Source organism: Pezoporus flaviventris, unplaced genomic scaffold (genome assembly GCF_033815535.1).
Source record: "Pezoporus flaviventris isolate CSIRO_AGI_PZ_B2104156 unplaced genomic scaffold, CSIRO_AGI_Pfla_v1 ptg000082l, whole genome shotgun sequence".
Taxonomy (NCBI): Eukaryota; Metazoa; Chordata; class Aves; order Psittaciformes; family Psittacidae; genus Pezoporus; species Pezoporus flaviventris.
The window spans coordinates 3366355-3391500 of record NW_026892630.1 but is presented as its reverse complement, the minus strand read 5'-3'; the positions used below and the strand labels follow the sequence as shown (position 1 = coordinate 3391500).

The 25146-nt window shown below is 37.2% G+C and overlaps 1 protein-coding gene and 1 long non-coding RNA gene across 2 annotated transcripts in view; both read left to right on the top strand.

The window, feature by feature from the left end:
* The window catches only part of LOC133280386 (uncharacterized), a 120806-nt gene extending 104657 nt beyond the window's left edge, over window positions 1–16149 (top strand). Inside the window, exon 2 of the long non-coding RNA XR_009747148.1 lies at window positions 15575–16149. This is a non-coding gene — a long non-coding RNA (uncharacterized LOC133280386). The remainder of the gene's footprint in view (window positions 1–15574) is intronic.
* Window positions 1–25146, top strand: part of WWOX (WW domain containing oxidoreductase) — a 499554-nt gene that overhangs the window by 209378 nt on the left and 265030 nt on the right. The gene's annotated exons all lie outside the window — the stretch shown is intronic.

Here is a 25146-nt window from a genome sequence, read left to right as displayed (position 1 = left end):
TTATACTCATACAGAGATTAGGCCACTTCTTCAAGTTGTTTCTGAGCCTTGCATGTGGCTGTTTGCTATGTGGCCCTGAGTTAAGGCTGTACTTTCCCCCTTTTTTTTCTCTTTTCTTCTTTTTTGCCTGTGAGTTGAGATCTTAACGTTGCTGATTTTTGAGCCTCAGATAAGATCAATTTTCCAATTGTGTAATACAGTACCTGGCTTTTCTGAATGGCACTGTTAATTGTCTTTGACTATAATAGAATATGAATAGCACAGCTACTTGACACCAACTTAATGGTTCTGACTTTTCAATGGTGCCAAGAGTGTAAGGCTGGAGGGGAAAAAGGGTCAGAGGAGAGATAAGAGCTCTTCTGATTCCACTGAAAAATATTAAAGCTTCTGTGTCTTTCAAGTGGTACTTGTGAGGGTCACCATTTTTATGAAGTCACCTTAAAACTGGAAGTGATTGAGTAATTTATATCACAAAAGGTCCCTTAGAATAACTCCACCCCCCTCCTCCACAGGGTTTTTAGGTTAATAGGCAAACAGAAAGAGGCCCGTCTGGGATGGCTCAAGGAGAAATGCGGACAGTGATACTGTGGATGACACATTCTTCGCTGAGAGCAGCGTTGCTAACCCTGCTAGCCCTAAGGAAGAATCACTCTTGTTTACTGCTGTTTTGTTCCGCTGGGAGCTCTGGGAAATTTTCTGATTCTCTTTAGTACCTCTTTTTAAGAAAAGCTTTCTGTCCTTAACTACACAGCTATCTCTTCCAACTGGGAATCCGATAATGCACAAGATTGCCTACCTAATCTGGTGGCAGCAGTTTCTCACCGTTCTTGGCTGTGAGGGACAGAGGCCAGGAGGCAGAAAGCATTTTTACTTCTCTTCCTCTCTTGAACATTAGCATGTTTTAAATGTGTTAGATACCTGCCATTACTTGTATGGGATGCTAGATTATAACTTTTGTATGATACCAATTTTTAATATAATTTCCCAGGGATTTCTAAACGAGAGGAGCATGTCGCTGTGCAGAAATGTGGGAGAGGTACCTGGTGTGCTGATGGAGGTGTACTTTGAGTTGAGCGCAGGATGCTTTGGTGATGGGGAAGGCAGGTTGATGGATATGCCAGATGAGTTCATTGCACTTAACTCCAGAGGTGCTGTAAAGTCAGTCTGTGCATGCATGCAAAGTATGATTTAGCCAGAGCATGTTAGACCTCTTCTGCACATGTTCATATGAATTGCACACTACAAAACCTAAGTCCTAGAGAGAAAGAGGAGTCATTTATTTGTCTGTTTGTATGTTGAAGGTATGCCATTAATGTGCAAAGGGACTGATTGAGCAGAGTAATGTAATATTTGCAATATTGTGGCTTCAGGTGTTTCTGAGGAGGAACTGAAAAAATCAAACTCGATAAGAAGCCAAAATAAACTCTATGAAATTGTTCATATAAATGTCTAACATCAAAAAAGTGAATCTGGAATTTAAATACTAAGTAAGATAGTATTAGGAGGGAAAGGTCTAGTTACCTTTGTATATCCAAAAGGACTTGTATAAAAAATCGTCAGTTTTCTTGAGTCTGATACTGGAAAAACTCTGCTAAAGTACACAAGGAAAAAATAACACAGCATTGCCTTCAGAGTGGTATTCATCAGCGGCTATTTTGTTGTAAGGATTTGAGGGGGGCAGGGTTGGTTTTGTTGTTTTATCATTAAGACTGCTGTTTGGGAACAAAGCTTCCAGAAATGGTTGTCAGGGAAAGTTTCTTTATTCTTCCTGATCTAAGTTTTCCCAGTAGATTCCTGTTTAAAAAGAATAAACAAAGAAAAAAAGCAAAACAGCAGAAGTGAGAATTAGATATAAATATGACACTAAGCTATATCTTTTAATACAAAAGAACTCTTTTTTAATTAGAAGCTTGGAAGGACATACCCTTTAATTGCTGCACTTGTAGTTTCTGGGCCATCAATATCCTTGCTTCTTTCATTAATAAACTGGCAAGTCAAGTAGGAAAGCTGCAGGAGTATAATTTTTTCCCTTAAGCTCTATTTAATCAACAGCAGACTTGATCAAACAGAAAAAAGAAAATGTAAATCAGTTGCATTAATTCTGCTGGCAGTAAATAGTAGGAAGCAAGCTAAACATGAAAGAATGCTCATTTTGCAGCTGATATCTGGGGTAGGATTGAATGGAAGAAATAGGTAGTTAAACAGCTCTTTAGATTGTGAGTGACTAGGGGAATACCAGGGTTTATGTATAGATTAGTGCAGTGATAGACCCTGAGTAGCAAAATACGATGACTAATTACCTGACAGAGCAGCACTCCATTAGACTTGGTCATTGAAATTAATTTCTGTTTTCAGGACTGGCAGAAAGCAGCTGCAGAATTTCAGTTCAATACTCAAATTAACTAGGAGTCTAAATTATTTCTTTGCACATACAGTATTAGAGGAGTGGGTTACTAAATTGATCTTGATTTTACACACTGAGGCAAGAATTATTCCGCCTTTTTCATCAGAAGTCCGTGTCCCCTGAAATCAGGGAATAAAACCTGCGCTATAATAAACTACTTGGCACTGATCTGAACTCTGTCAGACAGTTAACATCTTAACATTCCCTGGAATCCTGGGTGAAAGAATTATATAATAAAGTCTTCCAGTATTAAAGAAAATTTTGCTACCTGCTTCACTGAGTACACCGGGTTGAACTTAGTCAGGTGAATTGACTTCACAGTTTGAATAGGATTATGGCCAGGAATTAGTTTGCTTTATGATGTTTATGTGCTTGAAAACCTGCTATATTTGAAAACTTCCCTGACTTTGGCAAAAAAGGTGGAGAAGATGCCAGCTGGTTATTCCCAATGAACTCCTAATAGTTTAAGTGAAGGATGGCAACAGGAGAAAACCAACTGCAAAAAAAACCCAGCAGAACCAACTATGTAACAAAAAGCTGTAAGCACTAGAAGGAAACCATATATCCCATAATTCTAAAATACAGGAATTCTGCCAGATTTCCACGTTGGTACTTGTCTCATTAGATCCATAAGCAGCAATCTCTCCTTTGGCAGTAGCAAAACTCCCAGAGCCTTTTGTCTGTTTAAAGATTCCTCATCTTTTAATTTATTTATTCAGCAAAAGTAAATTCTAAATGTTTATTAAAAAAATCAAGTAAATGCATATAAGAAGGAGGAAAAGCAAGAAGCATTGAATAAGTATTTAATATTCACAGGTATATTTTAGCTCAGTGGAAAATTAAGCAGGAGGGATGTGTGTGCCTTTATTCAGCACTTATGCCCCATAGTATTCTTGCTGAATAAACGATGTTACTTCCTGCTCTTTCCTGCATGTTGTCTCTCAGTAGACACTTCTAGGCAGAAGGATTACCACATAAACCTGGCAGCTTTTGTCTTACTGTATCTTAGTCCTCTTTTGGAACCATTATTGTAACCGGTCACCTTAGTAACTAAAAGGCTTTTTATTTCCTTTGGTGATGCTAAGCCAACATAGACATGGAAGAATGGATTGGATTTTATTCTAGTTCCATAATGAATTTGTAGAGCTAGCAGTTATTTAGAAAACCAAAAACAAAACCAAAGAACATTTGTTTAGTCAGACACTAAGCAAACTTGATCTGGAGGTCAGCGAGAGACAATACATTGAGAAGTCTGCTCTGGCCTTTCAGAGAGTCACATTTCACAGTGTAGCACATTGGAAATGGTTATATAGAATTATTTATTTATATTGTCAAAAATAAAAAAGTCCATTAAAACAATTTTATTAAACTGAAAACGAGAACTTAATTTGCTCTCCAATACAGATGTTAGTAAGATTAGAATGTCATAATCATATTAAATGGTTTTATTCCCTCCCTTTTAATGTATTTAATTATCCTTTCATTCTTAAGCTCTGTTGTCCAGGCATTATATTACCACTTTGCATATGTTTTGTGTTCTGTTTTTGCATTCATGAAAAAACCCTAATATTTCCTTGCATACCAAAAAGAACCAAAAGAATCAGTGGACTAAAACACGTGGTCTTAGAAATATAGCTTTCCTGTTCATGTTGTTGATCCTCTAGAGTTCTGTCTCTCTGTTGGTATACCAAGAATCCCGAATTAAATTGGATTTAGGCAATTGATTTGTGTTGGCTTTGCATAAAGATGTAGAATTCATTTATGCTTTTATGTTCTGGAAAATTAATATTCCACAACTTAATGCTAAGCTTCTACCATGATTACTATTAAGCAACCATTAATATGAATTTGCTTGCATTGCCATTACAGAGAATGATGTTGATGTGCATTTTGTCTTTGATGTGGATAACAGGTAGTCCTGAGAGTGTGCTAAACCCAGAACTTAAATATTTTGGGTGTGATCCAAGTTGTTTTTTTTTATTTGAGCCTATAGCCTATAGTATCACTAATGATAGAGCAGGTATTGGTCTGTGTTGTCATATCTGCAAGTCACTTGTCTACAAATACCAAAATAGGGCTAACTCTGAGAGTGTCTTTATGAGAGTAAGCACACCTGCACTGGACATCTCTCAAATGAGAAAACTTGTTTTGGTCAGTCTGTACTTCTTGATGCTTGTCCTGCATGGACTTCTCTTCATTTTACTCTGTGCTAATTCAGCACCTCAAGAATGCTGTGAAAATTTTTATTGCTCACGAAATATTTTTATCTTGGCATGCAGCCATTGCCCTAGTCAGTAACCTCAGGCAGGCTTGCTAGGTTAGTAAAGCTAAAACACTGCTGCTCATCGCGATGGCTGAAACAAGTAGCACTGGTGAGCAATTATAGTCTCATGACCATCCACTGTGAGTTGTTTAATTGTCTTTTGCTTGGAGTTAAATAAACTGAAAACTTCAGATGGTTGGGCATTGCCATTTTTCAAGTGAAACTGCAGAAACAGGAAATCTATAAAGAGGGCAAATACTTCACACATTTTCTCCACTTGCTGCCGAGACCATTATTAATGCCACAATTTAAAAATAAAAGATACAGAACATTAGAGCTTTGACGGAAGTCTCATTTCCATGAGTTAGATTAATCCTTCTCTGATGAAGTCTTGGACACCATAGAAAATTGCATAGAAATTTTCAGTCTCAAAACCCAAACCTGCTTTGCTCTTTGCCACAGTGGCAGTGCTTGCAGAAGAGAAGCTGGGATGTCTTTAACTTAAATAACATCTTAAGCTTCGTAAGTAAGGATACATACTTTAGGCCAGATCCTGTCCTGGCCACTCAAGAGGGTGCTGTGGTGGAGCTTACTCATGGATAGGTTGTTTAAGCTCCCCCTAGGACCCACATAATTAGCATATCATGTCACAGGGAGGTATTTATTAGAATGAAAGTGTTCTTGGGAGGCTGGGTTTCAGAGGTTTAAATCAGAGCTGTGCATACTGGGTTTAGGGCCTTATTCACAATAAATTTTATGTTGGTGAGAGGTTATGGAATGGGTTTCTGTACCATGTCTACTTGCTCTCACAAATCTTGGAAGAGATATGGGCTCTGAACTTTGTTGTGAGTTTTCCTTTATTTTTTCATTTTTTTCTCTTTTTTTGGGGTGGGGGTTGTGTGTGTGTGCGTTCCAGAGAAAACAAGGGGAAAGCACCTTACATAGCAATTATTTTAATTATGCAGGACTCCTTTATGCTAAACATGCATTATCTATCAATGTAATATCCTGTAACGACTGGGACTCAGGGATGAACAGCTATTTAGTATGTCTGAGTTAGAAACTTCTTTCTCAATACCTGCATCTGATGACATTTGAGTTATTAACAACACTGGGCATTTAATAAACTCACTGTTCACAAATTAGTGGTAGCACTGCCATGCGATCCTGGTTTTAGATTGGAACTTCTTCACTGCCCTCCCGAGCAATCTCTTAGGCTGTAAACCTGTTCATATCACAGCACTGAAGTGTTATTGCCACAGACCTGTCACAGCTGTCTTTCTCTTCGGTAAGAAGGAGAGAGAGGAGAAAGAATGGGAAGTGACTTCAGCCACGCAGTGAACGTGCTCCTAACAAAATATTTGAAACAGAGAGACAATATCTGATGTTGATACAATATGAAGTGATTATGTACCATGCTATTTGTACCACAATTTAGTGTGTTATTTCATTGGTTATATCCAGAGTAAGAATTTCCTGTAGGAAAAGAAAAAAAGTGGACATAAAGTACTATAATGTTCTCATGCTGTAAGTTGTCTGGAGGTCTTTGAGAATTGGCTAGTAGTGCTGAATGGGCAGCGAAGGGAATGCATATACACAGGAACACAAATATTTCCCACTTGGCTTTTATATTTAGTACATACACAGATTTCTGCTTATACAGAAAAGAGAGTAGAATCAAACAAATGAGGTTGTGTAGGGTAATATGACTGTAAGCCTAAAATAACTGGCACAGTTATTGCCAGCTCCAAATCTGATGGTTTCATCATAAAAGACCTAAGATACGGATGCATGTCTGTAACTTTATGCAGATGAATAATCTTTTAAAGTGCCTAAAATTCAGCCTAATCTTGCTGCCTATTGAGCTATTAAACTGTAAAAGCCCCTCCCCAGAGCTCTGAACCCTCACATCCAAAGAAGCCCTGATGGTAATCTGTTTCCCCTTTTATTTTAGTATAGTCCATTCCTTTCTCAAGTTTCTTGTTAGAATTGACTGTATGGTAAGCATGACTGCTTTTTGCAGAGTTAGAGAGAATATTCTGATTTCTATGAAGCAGACATACAGAAGTTGGCTTGATAAACCCCCATTGGTATCTTCAGGGAACAAGTAGATTAAACAAGTAATTATACCATAAGGCTTTTAAAAGTTAGTAGATTTAAATACATTCTATGAATCTCATCTTAATGTAGCCTTTTGTCTATAGTGCTTCCTGCCAAAAAAAAAACTCCTAACAGGAAATAAACATTAAAATAATCTTTAATCCCTTGTCTGGTCTATTACCATTAACAATTGATGCACTTTAATTTTGTGGGATTTTAACTACAAAATGGAATGGCTAAGTAGTGATAATTGGGTTTGGAATTATACGGTCATTTATATCAACAGAAATGCAAGTGGCTGGGAGGGTGATTAATTATTTAACATTTCCTGGCTGTGGATCCTATTATAGAATTTTCTGATATATTCTGCTGTGAACAATTATCACCAAATGAGGATAAACAAATCTGTGATGTGAAGTCTTATTTATAAATTAAACTATATTTAGAAAATGTCTATTTCATTTGCATTTTCACTCTCTTCTTGATAGTACTGCCATAATCAGCTTGTTTTCAAGCTTTTCTGCCCTTTTGCTAATTTTTCAGGTTCACACCCCAGATTTTGTGCAAGAAAAACAGAACTTCAGATGTCCTTAAAATAATTCCTATTCCAAATAAAGATACAGCTAATACAGTCTTGGTAATGTGCTTGCATGTTCTGTTCGCCTTTCATTCCCTAATAATAGAACTAGTGCATGGCAATGTCTTAGAATTTAACCCAAGTGTTGACATTGGATTTCATAGTTAAATGCCTCCAACTCTTGAAGATTTTGGAGAAGAGTGATGGTGTTTCCATTATTAAATAGGGTTCTCTGGCTTTTGAACTTTCTCATGTCTGGTGGATTTCTCCATGAGAGTTAGCGTTTCATGTTCTTGCTCTTACATGGAGACTGACTGTCGCTTTGGTGTATTTTGCTTGTGTGTCCTTGCAAATACATATACAAGCAGAATTTGCAATTAATTTTACTTTCATTTTCTTACAATATGCTTATGCAAAAAAAAAAAAAAGTATGTGTATGCTGCTTATCTGAACATAACACAAAATCATTCTAATTGGTACTTTCTAAACCATTTTTACTAATGGTTACCCTGAAATTTTTCCCATCCATTATTTCCATTAAAAACAGAAAACACTGCAGCCCTTCATTTGAAAAAGATTACTAAAAGCGCCTGAGTTTCTTCTTCAAGCAGAGCTGCCAACAGTCGTCCCTGGCAGTCCTACCCAGAAAACAAAATCCAGTTTACATGCTTATATATCAACAAAGAAGAACAACAAGATGTTGATAATTATCGTTAGTGCAGTGCCTGGATTGTTAGTCACAGATGAGGACCAGCCATATTAATAAATATGCAAAATATACCAAAAAGATTGTTCCAAGTCCCTATTGCTTAAAATTTAAGTGTTAATCAAAAGTCAGGGATAGAGATAGATAAAAAGAACAAGCATATAATGAGATAATATTAATCAATATGGTAGGCCCTGTTTTAGGCATGATTATTTTTTTGATGCCAAAGAAAAGATTAGATACCAAAGAAAAGGAGAATTTTAATGTGGATTATGAAAAAAGATAATGAGATAATATTGCAAATGCTTGTGGGCATATCTGTAACCAGAATAAAAGAAAGCATAAAAATTCTTGTTTGAAAATTTAGGAATGAAAACTGCTATCTTAAAGTTGATCTAGGGTGAGCATTGACATGTGGATAGTGAATCAGGATAACTGGATTAAACTGAAGATTTCTCTGTAGACAGACTATAGTATTAGAGGAAGAAAGGATGAATTTGTTGTGGAAAAGTTTTCTTTCAAAGATCTCAGCATAATGAGTGCAGGAGCAGAGAGAAAAGGGGTGAGATATTTGTGGGTTGGGCCCTTCTTGTGGGTGTGTAGGATAAAAGTCTTACAGTTAAAAGAAGGAATTGGCAATGAACCAGACAGAAACAGATTGAGAATAGAAATCTGAGCACAGATGAAAAATAAATTCTGGTGAAGTGGAAGTTATGGCAAGTCCGGAAGCCTGATGGGTAACACTGAAGGAGGTTACAGAACTGGAGGTGACCAACCACATCCTTGGCAAGTACAAGTCAAAAAAAAATAATTACAAGATGAAAAAAACAGGCGAGAATATCTTCAAAACCAGGATTCAGGAATCTTGTTGCTGTTCTTTGCACAGCATGTGTGCAGGCTGTGTTAATGCTCCCCATCTACTAGTGCTTAGTGTCCTTGAAAGTGGGAGAAAGCAGTTTGGAAGAGAGTATTCTGGCTGGGTCAGCTAACAGTTTGGTGTTGGAAACCATTTTGCCAATGAGGTTGAAAACAAAGGGAGCTGATGTAGGACAGGAAGGACCATCGACTGCCTTGAGAATGAATCATTAATTGTCAACATTCTCAATCAGTTCAGCACTCACTACCCCAGTGCCAAAAGCAGTGCCAAAGCAGAACTTAGTTGTACATGTTGTTTCCTGTCTTTAATTAAAGCTAGATTTGTGTGTTAGCCCTGTAAGTCTTCAGTAGCCTGACATGTGAGTGACATACAGAGAGGAAGCCCTGTAAGATAGTGAAACAGAAGTTTAGGTGTGTTTGCTGCCTGCATGAGGCCAGCATAGTTTGGTCAAGGTGCACATTAGCCCTGGGCAGGAGCCCACTGAGCAATGTGCCCAATGTAGCTGATGAATGAAGTGCAGGGCTTGATGAGGTTTTTGATGCTGGTGACTCGACATACAGTGTAGGACTATGAGAGAGCCACAGCATTAACATTTGCTTTGTTCATGCCAGAAAGAGGTATGTTCATCAACCTCTATAAATTGAATCTGACTCAACAGCAAAGTGTTAAGCATTCACAAACATTGAATTTTATTTGATTTTAAAACCCTGGTTAGCTTTCTCGTATTGTACATTGCAATGTGGAACTTTGAGCTACATTTTAAGTTTTTTCCCATCTATAAAGAAGGAAGGTCTATCAGAAAACTGTGTTAAATCATATGCTTCCTTTTTCTTTAGATGCACAGCACAAGAATAGTGCAGCAGTACAACAGCACTGCTGGTTTTGTGTCATTGTCAAAATCTTGGCCTGACTCATTAGAGACAACTTAAGACTTTATTTGGCCGCACACATCCAGTATTTATCAGGTGATGGTCCATTAGTTAATGTGTCAAACTCAGCAATATTTGAGGAAGTGGCAGTGTGTATAGCACATTAACATGGTTTTTAGTTCACAGTGATCTAAATGACCCAAAATCTAATTGTGTAGATTGCTTATATCTTTTAACACTTGCTGCCATTTATAGCAACTGGTGTACTTGCTGGAGATATATCCAAGTACACATAAATACCAGTGAAATTTTTATTCCACAAATACACAAGAAACTTTTATTTCAGAAGATTAAAGTATCTTAACACTGCATGTAACTAATTAGTACTTATAGCCAGAAAAGTGTATTTTACATTTTCAAATGCAATTTCTTTCAGCAGATGCTAATACATATTAGGACATCTGTTTGTATATCCCTTCAGTCTTTTTTTTTAACTGCATCTTATTTAAAATACTATTGTCAGCTGAAATAGTATAGCCTTAAACAATACTACTTGTATATGTAGTTGTGAACTCATATGTCTGCTTTTGAGATGTCTTTCTGCATAAGCAGATTTTTGTTTTGTTTTGTGCAAGTGAAAGATGTATAAAAAGTTGTTTTGCTTCATTTAAATTGGAGCAGGGATGAAAAAGGCAGAAAGAAGTCAGTAGGATAAAATGGAATGTTATCCCCACTAGGTAAAGTTGTCCAATTACGCCTCGTGTCAGAACTTTTTAACATTTGAATGGCTGGGAGGGGATACTAATTTCAGCCTTAATGATGGCTGCTTTAGGAGTCAACATCACAACACTTCTCTTATAATTTTAGCACATCTGTCAGCCTGTGGACAGGAGCCCTGGGCTAGTGAGTGACTGAAGATCTTTTTATCCCTAGAGAGCATTATGTATTCCCTTCAAGAGTGGGAAAATAAAAAGATTGTAAATACTCACCTACTTCACTGCTGCCCACATTTGCCCTGTTGACAAATTGTGACTTTCACATTCTGCTTTTACATTCATAAACACAAAAATAAATAAAAACTATGCAACTTCTCATTGTATAATACTTATGGAAGCAGCCCATTTATAATGTCACATATTCTATAATACTGTATAGTCCCGAAGCTGGACTTTTTTTTCATTTCAATAGATCACATTGATTTCCTGTATGACTTTATCTGCCTAATACAAAGTAGGATTGAACAGTTATTTGTCTGGATTTAACCATTCCTTATCAAACATTTATGATTTAGCTATTGCTGCAGCATCTTCTTGTAAGGTCTTTCTTATTTTTATCTTTTCAGGAAGAGTATGAATGTGATAACAAGGCTGTAATAAATCTGTCTCTTGAAAATGAAGCATATTTTGGGAAACTATATGCTATGGGGCTGATAGGGGAGGGAGGTTTAAGGGGAGGTGAGGTTTAAGGGGCAGGACAGTCATGCAAGTGGATTGTTTCTAGGATGCTGTGGGCACCTATTAATAAGAATGATTGACTCTTCTGGTGGAGGTTTTCAGTGTATTGGGACTGCAGTTTCCTAGCTGCATGGTAGGCTGGTGTTCTTGAGACGAAAGACCCAATAGAAAGGAGGGGTTTACCTAATGAGGCCAAATTTAAACAGCCGTTGTGAGACTGTAGGTTGAACAGAAATAGCACGAGTCACAGAAAGGTCAGCAGGTTTGCATCTTTGTTTATCAAAGTAAAAATGTAAGACCCCAGTCTTTTTATTTCTGTTTCCCTTTCAATTTTGTAATTCTTTATCTATAGGAGAAAGAAGATAATATGTGAAAACTGTATAATAGTAGCTGGGATTGAATTAAATAGGAGCAGAAAGTACACATGAATAGAACCTTTCCTGTGTTACAGCTTATTTTAAATTTTTGTTTGAAAGAAAAAGGCGTATTAAAGGTATTCATTGTGTATCCCTGGTGGTTTAATATTCCTAACCAGAGCATTTTAATGGAACATTTTCGGAACAACCTCATCATACTAAAGTAATTTATTTTTCATTACATAATGCTTTTCATTCCATGATTTCAAAATGTTCTACAAAGTGTGCTTTTTGAAGTGCCAAACTAAGTGTCATATAACCCTGGGGAGATGTCTGGGGCTTTTATTGTACCTATTTTGCAGACAGGTAAATTGAAACAAAGAGAGATTTACAGACACTCTGTGAATGAATAAAGAAGGGAAGACCAGAACCCAAATTCCTTCCTGCTGAGTGCCAGCCCTAAGCACATGCCCCTTTGTTCAAAAAAAGGAGTGCTTCCTGCTGTGTGTAGGGAAAGAAGAGAAAAAAACTTTGCAGAAAATCTGAAAGTTAATAATTACATTTCAAAAGCCACTTAACCGACAGTGAACATTTAATGCAGAACCATAAATTTTCAGGACACTTACAAAGAAAATGTTCTTTTGTTTTCTCTTCATTTCTCAAATCTGTTTATAGTTAAATTTTCAACCTGCTTAACTGACGCTGTATTCTGTCCTATCTTCTTTTTCATGTCTCTTCACTAGTGCTTTCAATGACCTCTCTGTTAGTTTCTTTATATAGAAACCTGCTATGCTGTCTTGAATGCACAAGGTCAATAATGATTACCCTCTAACTTTGAAGGGCATCCCCCTTCTCTGCTTGCAAAGTATGTCAAACCACAAAGTCCCTGCATCCCATAATTGCAATTTCTCTTATGAAATGCAATATCAAGAAAGGTACTTTTATTTCCTAAAGAGTAGAGTTTTAGTCCACAAACATGTTAAGCCTGGCAAAGTCAAGATATATATATATAGATATATATATATTTCTTTTTTTTCATTGTAGAAAAGTAGACTTGATAGCTTATAATCTATTTAAAACAAATCCACATTAATTAAGACATTCTTGAAATGTATTTCAAAAGAAGCAAAAAGCCTGTTCATTTTTAATATGTGGATAAAAAGCTGAATTTCTGTCGCTCGATATCCAAATGGTGCAATAAAAGACCTTATTTATTTTTTATTTCTAAAGATCTATGCACACTGTAAAAGCTTCAAAGACTTCAGCATGTTCTGTACAGAAATGCTGTTACTCCTGTGGGCTGTACAGGATATGTATAATGAAAATATGAACCGGTGGTCTTCTAATAATTATCAATAAACAAAGTCAGTTGGAAAAAAGTACAGAAAAGCTGATAATAACAAAAAGACACTTAAATGCAATTGATACTGTAGCAGGCATTGACTGTGTCATCGCACAGCTTAATAGCTGGAGTCCTGGTTCAATACGGTGTACTTGGGAAGGTTTTCCTAACGAAAAAACTGGTGCATTCTGTTCAGTAGCAGCAATAGCTTAACTTTTTCAATTACCTGCTTTAAAAGTTTACATGCCTCTAATTGTAGTACTACATACCAGGAAGAAATGTATTGGCTAATATCAGAAAATGGGTCCTCAGAAATAAATGTGAATAACAGTAGTCATTTTAAAAAGAAATTCATGCAGATATTTGATTTAACATTAATAAATGCATACACTGCAATTTATTCTACCTACAAGTAATTCAGAGTTCTATGCCAGTATATTCTCAGAAAGCTGCTGATTCGGTTTTCAGTGTCTTTTCCATCAGCTATGCATTTTCAGGATCTGTTGGGAAATAAGATTCCCTCCCTCTCCCCCTCTTCCCTCTACTACAATAACAGAAAGCTCAGAAAAAGGCATACAAGTTGGAAGAAATGTGCATTCATGTAAATATCTAAACATATATAAATTAGCTTTAAAAATTGAATTCACTGAACATGAATAGTCACTTAAAGTGTAACTGGAATTGACTGTGTCATGTATCAGCCTAATAGCTAGAGCGCTGGTTCAATACAATGAACTTGGGAAGGTTTTCTTAATGAAAGAACTGACGTTTTCTGTGCAGTGGTTGCATTCATCAGACCACATAGTGTTCATTACACTACAAAGGCCTGCCAATGTGAATTGTTAGGATCATCCATTAGGTAAACCGGAGGGGGACAAAAGATAGTGGAGGCATGAGAGACTTCAGTATCTCTACAGGATAGCGCAGTCAGACTGCTTTGATGACCTTTCACCGGTGTATTAGCATCTATTCACGAAAGATCCCAAGTTCATACCCTAATTCTGCTAACCAAAACTGGCATGGAGCCAGTGGTAGGTGCGTTCATCTTACTCTCTGATGTTACAAACTAACCATATACTTCATAGAGCCACACTCTTTAATTTGCTTTGTTTAAGTACTGTGGAAATTACTGAAAAATGGACTTTCTAGTAATTCTAATTAGACTCTGAAACCCACCCTGGTTTGTGGTGCTAATTTGGAGAGGTGCCACATACTGGGCTTGATTTCTTCAGAGAGAAGATGAGGCCTGTGCCATTGGGAAATGGGAAAAACCAGACATGCTGATTGGCAAGGTCGATGCTGGGAGGCCCAGCGCTGACTCAGGAGCAGGCACGTTAATTCCAGGGGGATTTGCATCCACTCTGTCCCTTGCTTACCTAATAGGAGCATTGTTATGCTGGTTTCATAGGGAGCTTAGTGCTTGAAAAGAGAGATTTTATAGTAAAGATAAAAGTTTTGCTTCAATTCTCCTAACATCCAGTTATTAAGAAGCTTGTCTGCTCTATGAGGCAGCACACAAACTACAAAAGCCATCCCAGTTCACAGGCGGGGACTGTATTAAAGTGCATAACACGTTTAATTCTTTCCAATGGATATTTATGGTAGGTGTATTGGTATTATGCTCTGTTTTTTTTCCCACTTGCAGCATTCAAGTTGAAGTTCTGTGAGGGTTACAAGTCTAAAAGTCCATACCTCAAGGTCATTCCCCTAACTTTATTTCCCACGTTTAAATGTGTTTATATAGATAGGTAAAATCTGGTAGCTGCTGCCACATAACCTTGTTTCCCTTGCTGACATCTCCAGTGGATGGAATTGAATATAGAACTGTTATTTGGGATGGGGACATATAATGTCAGTCCTGCTTTGAGCATGAGTGCCCACCGTGCTACTGTGCTCCCTTCCCAAGCAGAGCATCAGCTCTTTTACATTTCCTGCTACAGCCACCATCACTGATACCTTAAAGACACAGAAGGTATAGAGGAAGAAAATCACCTCTTCAGTGCTGGAAGTTGCAGTGAGTTTTATGTACAGCAAAAATTGTTTAAGAGGGATATTTCTGCTTTTTCATTTTTTTAAGGTGGTTGAAAATGCTGTGTGTATTTTCATTCCAGAATCTATGCCCATTTATTTTAATGTTGTTATCTCTATGAACTGTATTTAGGGAATCAGTGGCAAGTCTTCTGTGGTAACTTCAATGCCATATCAGGATTTCAGAGCACTTTATTGTCGTTGGCCAATTAACATTCACAACCTGTAAGAGCCGTATGATGAAAACATGTTTTTGTGGGTATAAAAAAAAAAGCTAAAAGCTTTCAGTTTGGGTTGCTTGCCTTTTTTCCCCTTTTCCTTTGAAATTACCTAATTAGAGTTTTTTAATTGTACTTATACTGAATTGTCAGGCTTTGGGCCCATATGCTATTTGCCAGAAATATCCTGGCTTTTACAGATGTATTCTTGAAAAGTTTGACTTTGTGGGAAAAAGAAGCAAGACCTGGATAGGCCCTTGTGCTTTGGGAAACCATGTGACATTAGAAATTTGATAAATCAGGCCTTGCTGTGCTGCAGTGGGAACTATGAAGCACATACCCTGAACTAAACATATCCATTTCTTGGCTCCCTCGAGAAGGAGATGGAAGTGTTCAAAGGAATTAAAGGCCCGTGTGAAAGAGTGCCTCCCACTGCTGCTCACTGTCCCAAAACTTCAGCGAAAGACATCACGGTTGCTGGAAATGGTGAAGATATTTCCCTTACATGGGAGGAAAAGCTGTGAAAAAGAAGTTTTTGACAGGATAGAAAGCAAAAGGCTTAAGGGATAAAAATACAAGTGCATGATTCGTACAACATCTCTTTTGCAAATAGCCCAGTATCTGGATAGTTGACAAAAAGTGGTAGAGAAGAGCTAGAAGGCTTGTTTGCAAAAACAGATGACATCAGATATTTCATTGAAGATAAATAAGTTTTTACTGGTATAGTTGAACAACGCATATCCTACTCTCCAGATGCCCCCTGTGCAATAACAGAGTTCAAGTGAAGGATATAAAGAAGAAACCATTCTGCTTAACTGTGATCATTTGAAGAGTCCCCTGGCTCAATCCATCTTCTCTTATCCTCCCAGCCCCAAACCTGGGAGAAGAGAGTAGTGATGGCACTAACGTCTGGATTTATCTTGCAAACCAGTGAGCAATAAAAAGATTTTCAGTATATGCATTTTAAGCATATTTTTAGCTGTTACATCTTTTTGGATATCCACTGTTAACATAGGAGAAAATCAGTTATTTGCCCAAGATATTTCACTTCTGGAAACACATCATAACACAGCTCTTATTTCATTGTCTGCTCTTCCCTTAGTGTGCAGTGTATGCAAAGGTGACTACAGCTACAAGTCTGTGAATTGTTGCTTGCTACATTTAAAATATCCACAAAGATTATAATAATTTTTTATTGGGCTGAAAGTTAAGATCTAGTTTTCTCATTAAAGAAAAATACACTATTTTAAACATAGAGCTTCCCCAGATTGTATTTGGTTTAATCTTTAGAAAGGAAGACTTGAAGATACAATACCAGGCTATTTAAGATTTTCTGCTTCTTGAAGCACAGAGCACAGGGGTTGATCCACCATTACATTAAGGCTTATTAATACCGTTCTGCAGGAGTTTTAAAGGGGCTTCTGAAGAGTTTCTGCAGAGCCTTTGCTGTGCCCTCTTCCAGACCTTCTGGAAGCATAGACAGGTGAAAACAGAACTACAGGCCTTGTTCTCTGTGGCTTTGCCTGGAAATCTTGTTCAGGCAAAATATGAAATACTTGTTTGTATTAGATGTCCAGATGCACAGAGACCTCCACTGCATGATCACCACTCCATTCCTGTGACTGGCATGTTTAGGAGAGAGCAGTCCCTGCATGATGCTACAGGATGTGAAAGCAGATTTTTCACAGCACACTGGCCACTCCAAGAAGGAAGCAGGTGAGGAGGAAGCATGCCTTAAGCACATTTTGCTCAAGGTTTATTTCTTTCAGTTTTGCACTTCACTGGAAGCTGGAACCACACTAGAAGAGCCTTGAAGCTGCCGTCAGGGACTGGAGAGGCCATGCTGGCCTCATGAATATGGCAGTGACAGGAGACTTAGATCTGCCAAGTTAGCTAGCAGGCTTTGAGTGTTCTTTTTATAAGGTGCTATGTGTGCTTTATAATAATAGTAATAATAAATGTCTTGTTCTTCATTGTTCAGTGGGAATGATGGCTACCTTAGGGTAGCCATCCTTTGCTCCTTTGTTCCTTTGCTCTGTTATCTTGTATGGTTTGAGGTATTTCTGGTGTTGTGTTGTTCTAGCTCCATGTGAGAAGGCCAAAACCTACGATCTAAACATACTTTAAATAATCAAAAGCTCCATGTAGCTTAGGACATTTCTACAGAACAGTCACGTATTTCCTCTGCCATATTCTGTAGCTATAGTGGAGAAAGGGGTGTTCAAGGCAAAGATTTGCATGTGAAGCTGGATAGTTTACTTTGAGCAAGTACTGTAAATCATGTGTCTGGGGAATGGGTTTGTCTGGCAAGTGAAGAGGGTTGAGTTGTTTTTGTACTTTCAGAAATTGCATGGCAATTATTTTATTATGGGGCTTCAGTAGGAAAATAACAATTTTATGGAATGGCTTGTTTTTCCATGGAGCGCAGTTGTTGCCGGTTGCTATTTTTCTCTTAATTAGAGAGGCAATTTTAATTATCTGTCAACATCCTCTGGAACCTGGGTTAGCTGGTCTTTTTCATTCACATGTGATGAAATCAAAACAAGTAGAAGGTGAGTCTGTCATAACTGATAGGAAGTAGAATGAAGCCTAAGCATGAGAATAATTAGCATGCTTGGACTGCAGGAAGAACGAACTCTTGTCAGGTATGACGGCTATGTCCTTTCACTCCCTGTATTTCTGATGCAATTTGAATGCATTTGTAATTATACTGAATAATATCCTTTAATTCCATATCTGTGTAGTGAAAGTTTTCTAATGCCTTAAAGTGTGGTAAGGATCCCAAACTTTTTATTAAAATGTAATACTAGACTATTTGTGATTTGAGAAAGAGTAGGGAAGTTAAACTTGCTTTCCTCCTTCCCTGTGTACACACAGCTGCTTCTTGCAGGCGTAGCCTACAACAGGGAAGCTTTACCAAAACTCATTCACAAAACACAAAACAGTATTGCTGCAAAAGTTCCTGTTAATATTGCACTGTGGTGTGGTCTGTTGCAAGTGGAAAGTGTATCACAGAAGATGACCTGAATCAGAAGAGCTTTGAGGCAAACAATTGTGATTGTATGGATGGTCTATATGCATGTACTGGTGTGTGCAGGGGGCAGAGAGCATACTGGTATGTGTGTTTAATTGCACAATACCTGCCAGATCACCTGTAATCGAATCAACTGTGCTTGCATAACAAAGTCATGGTCTTCTCAAACTGAAATGTCTTAAGTAAAATGATTTTGTGGTGTTTAAAAAGCAACAGCAAAAAATTCACTAAAGACCATTAAGCGGCCTCAAGCCCCACGTTTCAGTGTTCATTTGTACCGATTATGGTGTGACAGCTCTTGAGTTTCCAATGATAACAGCCATCTGACTTGATCTGAGTTCAATGGATTTTCACTAAAATAGAATCATCGCCTGTGTGATGGATAGAAAAAGTAAAGCAATACATCCTGATAAATGCTCTGGCTTTTTTTCCCCTTCCCTTATTGTGACCTTGTACAATCTATAAGTGAGCAAAGCTGAGCCCTGGCCACTGCTGCAACGCATCAGGACTTTGAAATTTAAGTAGCTCTGAAACCCATCAATGGGGTGAAGGGAGAATGGCCTGAGAAAGCGATGGATCATGCTTAGAGGGCTCACAGGGAAACAGGGTAAGCTGAAGGTCAATACGCAGACATGTCCTGAAGGAACAGCTCAGACACTCATTCACATTCACATCTCAAAGCCACTGCTGCTGTAGCACTGTGAGGAGAGATCAGTAGGAAAGTAAAATAAAACAAGAATTTCAGAGCATATAATTTCTTTGGAGAAGCAAATGGCACAAGGGTACAATGTAAAATAGCTATAACCTATAGTGCTGGTGCAGTGCCTTCCAAGTAGCAAGAAGCATAACACCATGGAAACACATTCTCTCCATTACACTCCAGTTGTTTTCAAAGTTTTTCAGTCCCGATAACTGTGGAGAGCATTTAACATTTTTAATATGTCATTGATCATTTGTAACACATTATTCAGCATGACATAAAAGTGAACTAAAATAGAAAAGGTACAGTCTGAATCCATACACATGCAGACAAGTAATTAAAGGCCTTTATAGTCTGTGCTTTGTATGCCTGCTTGGATGCAGATGTGTACAAAACTTTTCCACAAGTTTATACTCAGATTCTGATTTCTTCGGGGTTTTGTTTTGAAAAAGATTTGGTGTCAGGTACAGAGTGTCCTGGCTGTAAAGAGCTTAAAAAATAGAAGGGAAAAAAGGAAGAAAAAGAAAATACTAAAATAAAATTAGTACACAAATTTGAACCCGCAGTTACTATGCCTAAAGCAGAAATTGCCGAACAAGTCAAGAGGCTTATTAGCATTTTATGTAAATCAGTTATTACTGTTCTCCACTTCCTTAATTATCCATGTTATTTCAATACAACCCTTTCTTTGATGTCCCAATTCTATATTTAAATAGTGCAAGATTTCTATCATATCCTCCCGCTGAGGTTTGTTCCATGCAAAAAACATGCCAAGAGCAGCTATTTTAGAGACTACTGGGAAATGTTTAATTGGTTAATCCCATTTGAGTTATGAGGGAGTATTGCCATGCACAGAAAACAGAAACATGTAAAGTACTGGCTTGGAGAAGTTTACTAAAACCTGCAAGACTTCCCCTGAAATTTAGCCCTAAAGATGTTTTGTTTCCTAGGTACCCAGTGGGAAATGATTCAAAGGAAAATCCTTCAAGCTTCTTTGAAATACACTAAATGATTGATTCACAGTAGAAATATTTTTGAATTAAAACGCAAAGTCATTTTTGGTTCTTGCAGTGCAGGAAGGGTCTCTCTTCATATTTGACCAAGCAATGCTGTGGCAAAAGAACAGTGTGTTTAAGCCAGGAAAAAAAACAACAACAAACACCAGACTTTAAGAAGTTGTTAATCGTTACCTACTATTGCAAGCAAATGAGCGCTCCTTGGAATTCCATGTTGTGAAGTGATCAACATTGTGTGAGTATCAGTTCCAATAAAAAAATGGACATTTCCTGTTGCCCATTAGGATCAATTCTACACAAAGTAATGCTTTAAAAAAAGTAGCATTTCTGTACAGCTTCCAATGTCCAACTTTGGTCTGGAAAGACTTCAGAGCAAAGCATTGGCAAATATTCCTTTCCCTATTTCAAACATCTGATAGTTTTTAACCATTTTGGAAACTTCTTTGGGAGGAGTGTAAGAATTTTAACATCAGCAATGAAGAAAAAAGTGTGTACTTAATTTGGCTGTAAACACAGCAGAATGCTACAGCATGGTCAGATAAACAAGTTCATCTTCATAGATTTGAATGGAAAGAAGTAAAGTTGCAGCCTTTTTTTTTTCCTTATTTTTGTTTTAATTCATTTTAAGTTGTAAGATTATTTTCCACGTTTACTGAAGATATATCAGTATGTATATACAGGGACTCATAGAAGTACAGGTACAGGGAATTTTCTTAGTGCATGAAGCTTGGTAAATAAGAGAGGAAATAGCTGATTAAAAAAGAAATCCTCTCTTGTCTTCTGTATATATTTATCTTTTATAAGTAACATGGGTTTTATTGTACTGATTCCCAAACTAAGGTTTGGATTGTCCAGTTGAAAGGTTTTGGCAACAAGCTTTTCTGTATTCGCGATTCTTACAAACTTATGGAAATAGGTTAACTTATTAAAAAATCTGTGCTGGAACTGTGGATTTCCGAGTTTCCAGCACTGGGAAGTACATTGTTCCAACTCTGAAATTATACAGTCTAAAATCATCATCATGTATTTTCATCAGGATGAAATATCGGGAGCTCTGCTTAGTGCAAGGTTTTATTAATGATGTGCTGTCAGAAGCTGGATGCTCTGCATATTTGCATATTAAACAGCTGAGTGAAGAAACATTCCTTTTATTGCTGCAGGGAATAAATCAGTTTAAAGCAAGTTCTCATCATTTATACTCCTTTCAGCTAAGTCTTCTTTTATTGAAATAAATTGTTGAAGTGCTTTGCTCATTCTTTGAATACTGATGAAATTTACCTTGATAGGGCCTCAGGAAAAATAACATTTTCTTAAAGGTGCAGTGTTGTTCTTTATCTAAATACAGTCGAACTTTTAGAAATGGACTGTAAGGAAATTTGTGCATCTCCCGCCACACAAAATCTTCTTTTAATTATAGAATTTCTATAGGTACTTACTTCAAAATGTTTGTGCAATTTCTGTAGTGCTGTCCACCCAGAAATCTTCTGCATGGGAGCTTAGCACAATATGTAAATGTTTTATTGCTTTTACTTTATATACATTCCTTAGCTGCTGTTAGTGAATGGGGCCTCGCTGCTGCCTTACATCCGTGCATTGTAGATGAGCATCGCATTCTCTTGTCTGTGTTCTGTCTGTTGGTGGCAGCCTGAGTTTAAAAGTGATGTCTGGAAGAACTAGAACAAAGTCAGTAACAAAGAAAAAAAAAAGTTTGTGTTTTATTTCCTGCTCTTTCATCATGCTTGAAACGACACATACAAACATGTCATAAGACCCTGGCTTTCCCAAATTTACTTAAATGAATAATTTTGAAACCATAATTGGTTAAAAGATTATAAGGAAAAGTTTTACTCTGTCATTTTTCCAGGACTGAACTAAAAGACAGCAGTAGAAAAAAAGTAACTTAAAATTCAGTGAACATCTTGTAGGAAGTCAGATGGAGTTTGGACATTTTATTTAATGATACTGTACGACATTGGCTAGCACTGAAATGTTGTCTGTCTGTCGCAATAAGCAGCAAGAGTCAAAGAAATTATCTAAGGAAAAATATATTGTTTGTATTCCTATATTTTATTTCAAAAGGTTACAGCAGCAAGCTATTATATGTCTTTCCTATGTCATGTAAAGTATTTTAAAATATAAATCATTTGTGACAGGAGCTTCTTGGTTTTAAGTGGAAAATGTGCATTTAATATCATGAAAATAATGTCAAAACATCCACTCCTAGATGGTTGCCAAGTGAACTGTTGCTTTTCATTTATGTTTTATTTTTGGAGGTTGGGCTTTGCAAGAACATTTTCAGATACTTAGAAAAATAATGATACATTGCAGCTGTAGTTTATTTTAATTGGACAGCGCTAAGTGAGCTGACTTTATGATAAACAGTGCAGCCAGCGGCTAGTGACTGCACTTCCACTTTAAAGATGACACAGAAAATAGAATCCTTCAAGCTACAGTCATAAAGAACTAAGCTGGAGTTACTTTTGGAACATAAGTCTATGTTTGTCTCAGTGTGTTGTTATTAGGGGCACCAGATACTAAAAGTGTAATATCCTATAAAGTACACTTTTCCTTACCACCTAGCCCATCCAACTATCAATATCGTTATATTAATGAGATTTTGGTTAATTTTAATGATTTAGTTTGTCATAATGAATTATTAGTTAATATATTTCATGTATAATGTCAGACAATTCTCAAGCACAATGTATGATTCTGCAATTGGAAATCCTGATACTTCTTACCTCTTCAAAGATTTATCTACTGATGATCTGGGGCATTATCCCTGTAAAAGGCTGTCATACCTTTGATTTTTTTATTACTATTCAAAAGTATAAGAGAGTTTTACTTAATGTAATGTGCTTTTTTTGAAGTTATATGTGATTTTTCTTTTTTTTTTTGTTTTTTTCCTGTGATTGAATGGTAAATCTGACATAAATTCACTTGCTGACATTTGGATGTTTATAAGGATGATTTGGTTTAGTGGTTAGACCTATTGTATTTCACAGGGGTGTTGTCAGGCTTAATTAATTATGCTGCAGCAGAATGCAGTGCAGTTTTTTGTGCCAGTATCTTCACTGTGGTTCGCAGGGAACTTGCAGAACAGGATGGCTGCTGCCAGACTGCCTGATTTTGCCTCTGTCACACTGTACACATCTTTAATCTGACCTTCTCTGTTTGCAAGAGTATACATATCTTTTTTGTAGCTGAGAGGAAGGGGAACTACCCTATTGACTCAATTGCTGTAAAAAAAAAAAATCCTGCAGGAAAAATCCTATCTCAGTTTGCCTACCATCTCCTTCTCTTGCTTTTAAGGATGTTTCAGATGGAAAATAGGTGATGACTGGTCATATTTTCTATTCTTGTCATAGACATCATGGATGGAAACTTCATACTAGAGCAGTTTGCCTAACCGCCCCTTGAGAGGTTAAGAAAACTTCCTAGAGTGTATTGTTACATATCTTTTGTTTATTTGTTTCTGAAGAAGTTATAAATGGCTCATGCTCTGGGGCATTTACTACCACCAAAGGGAAACTATTCGAAAGTGTAAGAAACTTCAGTGCTTGAATTTTTTTCCAGATCTTCAGCCTGAGGCAGGATGTAAAATACAGGGAGAGAGTTGAACTCGAGAGACGAGTCCACGCTGGGATGTTTTTGTAGTATTGAACCATGAACTATAAATCATCTGTTTGTGCATGAGTTAAAGGTAGGGAAAGCACTGTATCAGGTATTCATAATTTGCAAAGAGTAAAGAAAGATGAAAACCATCAAAGTGCAAACTCTTAAAAATGTGTTTAAATCATCATCTTTAAAAATTGCTCTTATTTTTGTGAGACAGGAAAAGTACCTGGGTTTAGAAAGTATCACTAGATCATTTATTAAAAATTAGTTTGACAATCAGGTTGCTTTATAGGGGATGCCAATTTCTTCTCTAGCCACCGGGAAAGTTTCCAGAATCTTCTCAGGAACTTCTTCATGAATAACAGGAAAGTTTGGGATCAAGGGTACCAAATGAATCCAATGTCTTAAATGTTCTGGCCTTTGTAGTTTGGACCTTTTTGTTGCTTTTCAATGAGCTGTTATGTTGTGTCAAGAACTGTGCACTGAGGATAGATGGTGTCTTCATGCCAGCCATGTACTTTGCTGCCGCAGTTCCAGGCATGCAGCTTCACTGCAAAATGCAGGGCTCAGAGGAATGGGAGCCTAACCATTCCTGATAAAAGTGGAGTTTTATCTATGAAAATTCGGCACTGTAATTCTAATTTTTTGGTTGTTTTTAACCGAGTCTGGTTTACCCATCCCTCTGAATGACTTTGAGAAGAAAAACTGCTGTTAGCATTGAAGATCTAGTAACCAGAGTAAATTGCTTTGCTGCTGAGAGCTCTGTAGGGAAGGGTGTAGGAGGGAAGGAATTTTGGCTGCAAAAAAGTGGTATCACTTGAGAAGCCCTTCCTATCCGACTGATGGTTTTTAAATGGTGTGTTTTGGTCAGGGTTCATGCAAAGATCCCTTTACATATTAGCTTTGGTGAGTTGTTACTCTGTGTTTAGATTACACATAGGACATATATTATGCCTGGTGGTATGATGAAGACAATGGCTAATTTTTTTCACATATCTTTGCTATATGATAATGCTTGAAACAGCTTGAAATGGTGTGTCAAGAGGATCAGGAAAACCCTGGAATTCTTCACCAAGAATAGTTTTCTTTTTTTTCTACCCAATGCACAATATTCTCGAACTAAAAATAAGCAAAAAAGCAGCCTCTAAATCTGCTCTCAAAACCTTTTGTTTGCCACCCGGGTGCAGGCAAGTAGGACTCTGGGTGCCCACACATAGCTTGTGCTAATCCATGTTGCTCTCTATGGACATGGATATTGTAGTGGGGTTTGGGTTTCTGAAATAGTGAACATGGACAGTAGGAGGCTGTGCGAGCAGGTATGCTTTTGCTGTTGGAACAATGAAACCTGATCTTGACTGATCTTTCAGAGTGCTAATTCAATAGAAAATAATACTGTCCCCACCACATGTAACAAACCCAAAATATTGTGAGAATGATCGGCTGCAGGTTTTCAATGAAGAAACATCAGTCTGATGCTGGTACATAAACTAGCACTCTAGAAATCACTAGAGGCCTCTAAATCTCTATAGTACCCTTATTAGAAGATGCCTGGGGATTTGTCATTATTTTAAGATTTTTCTATTT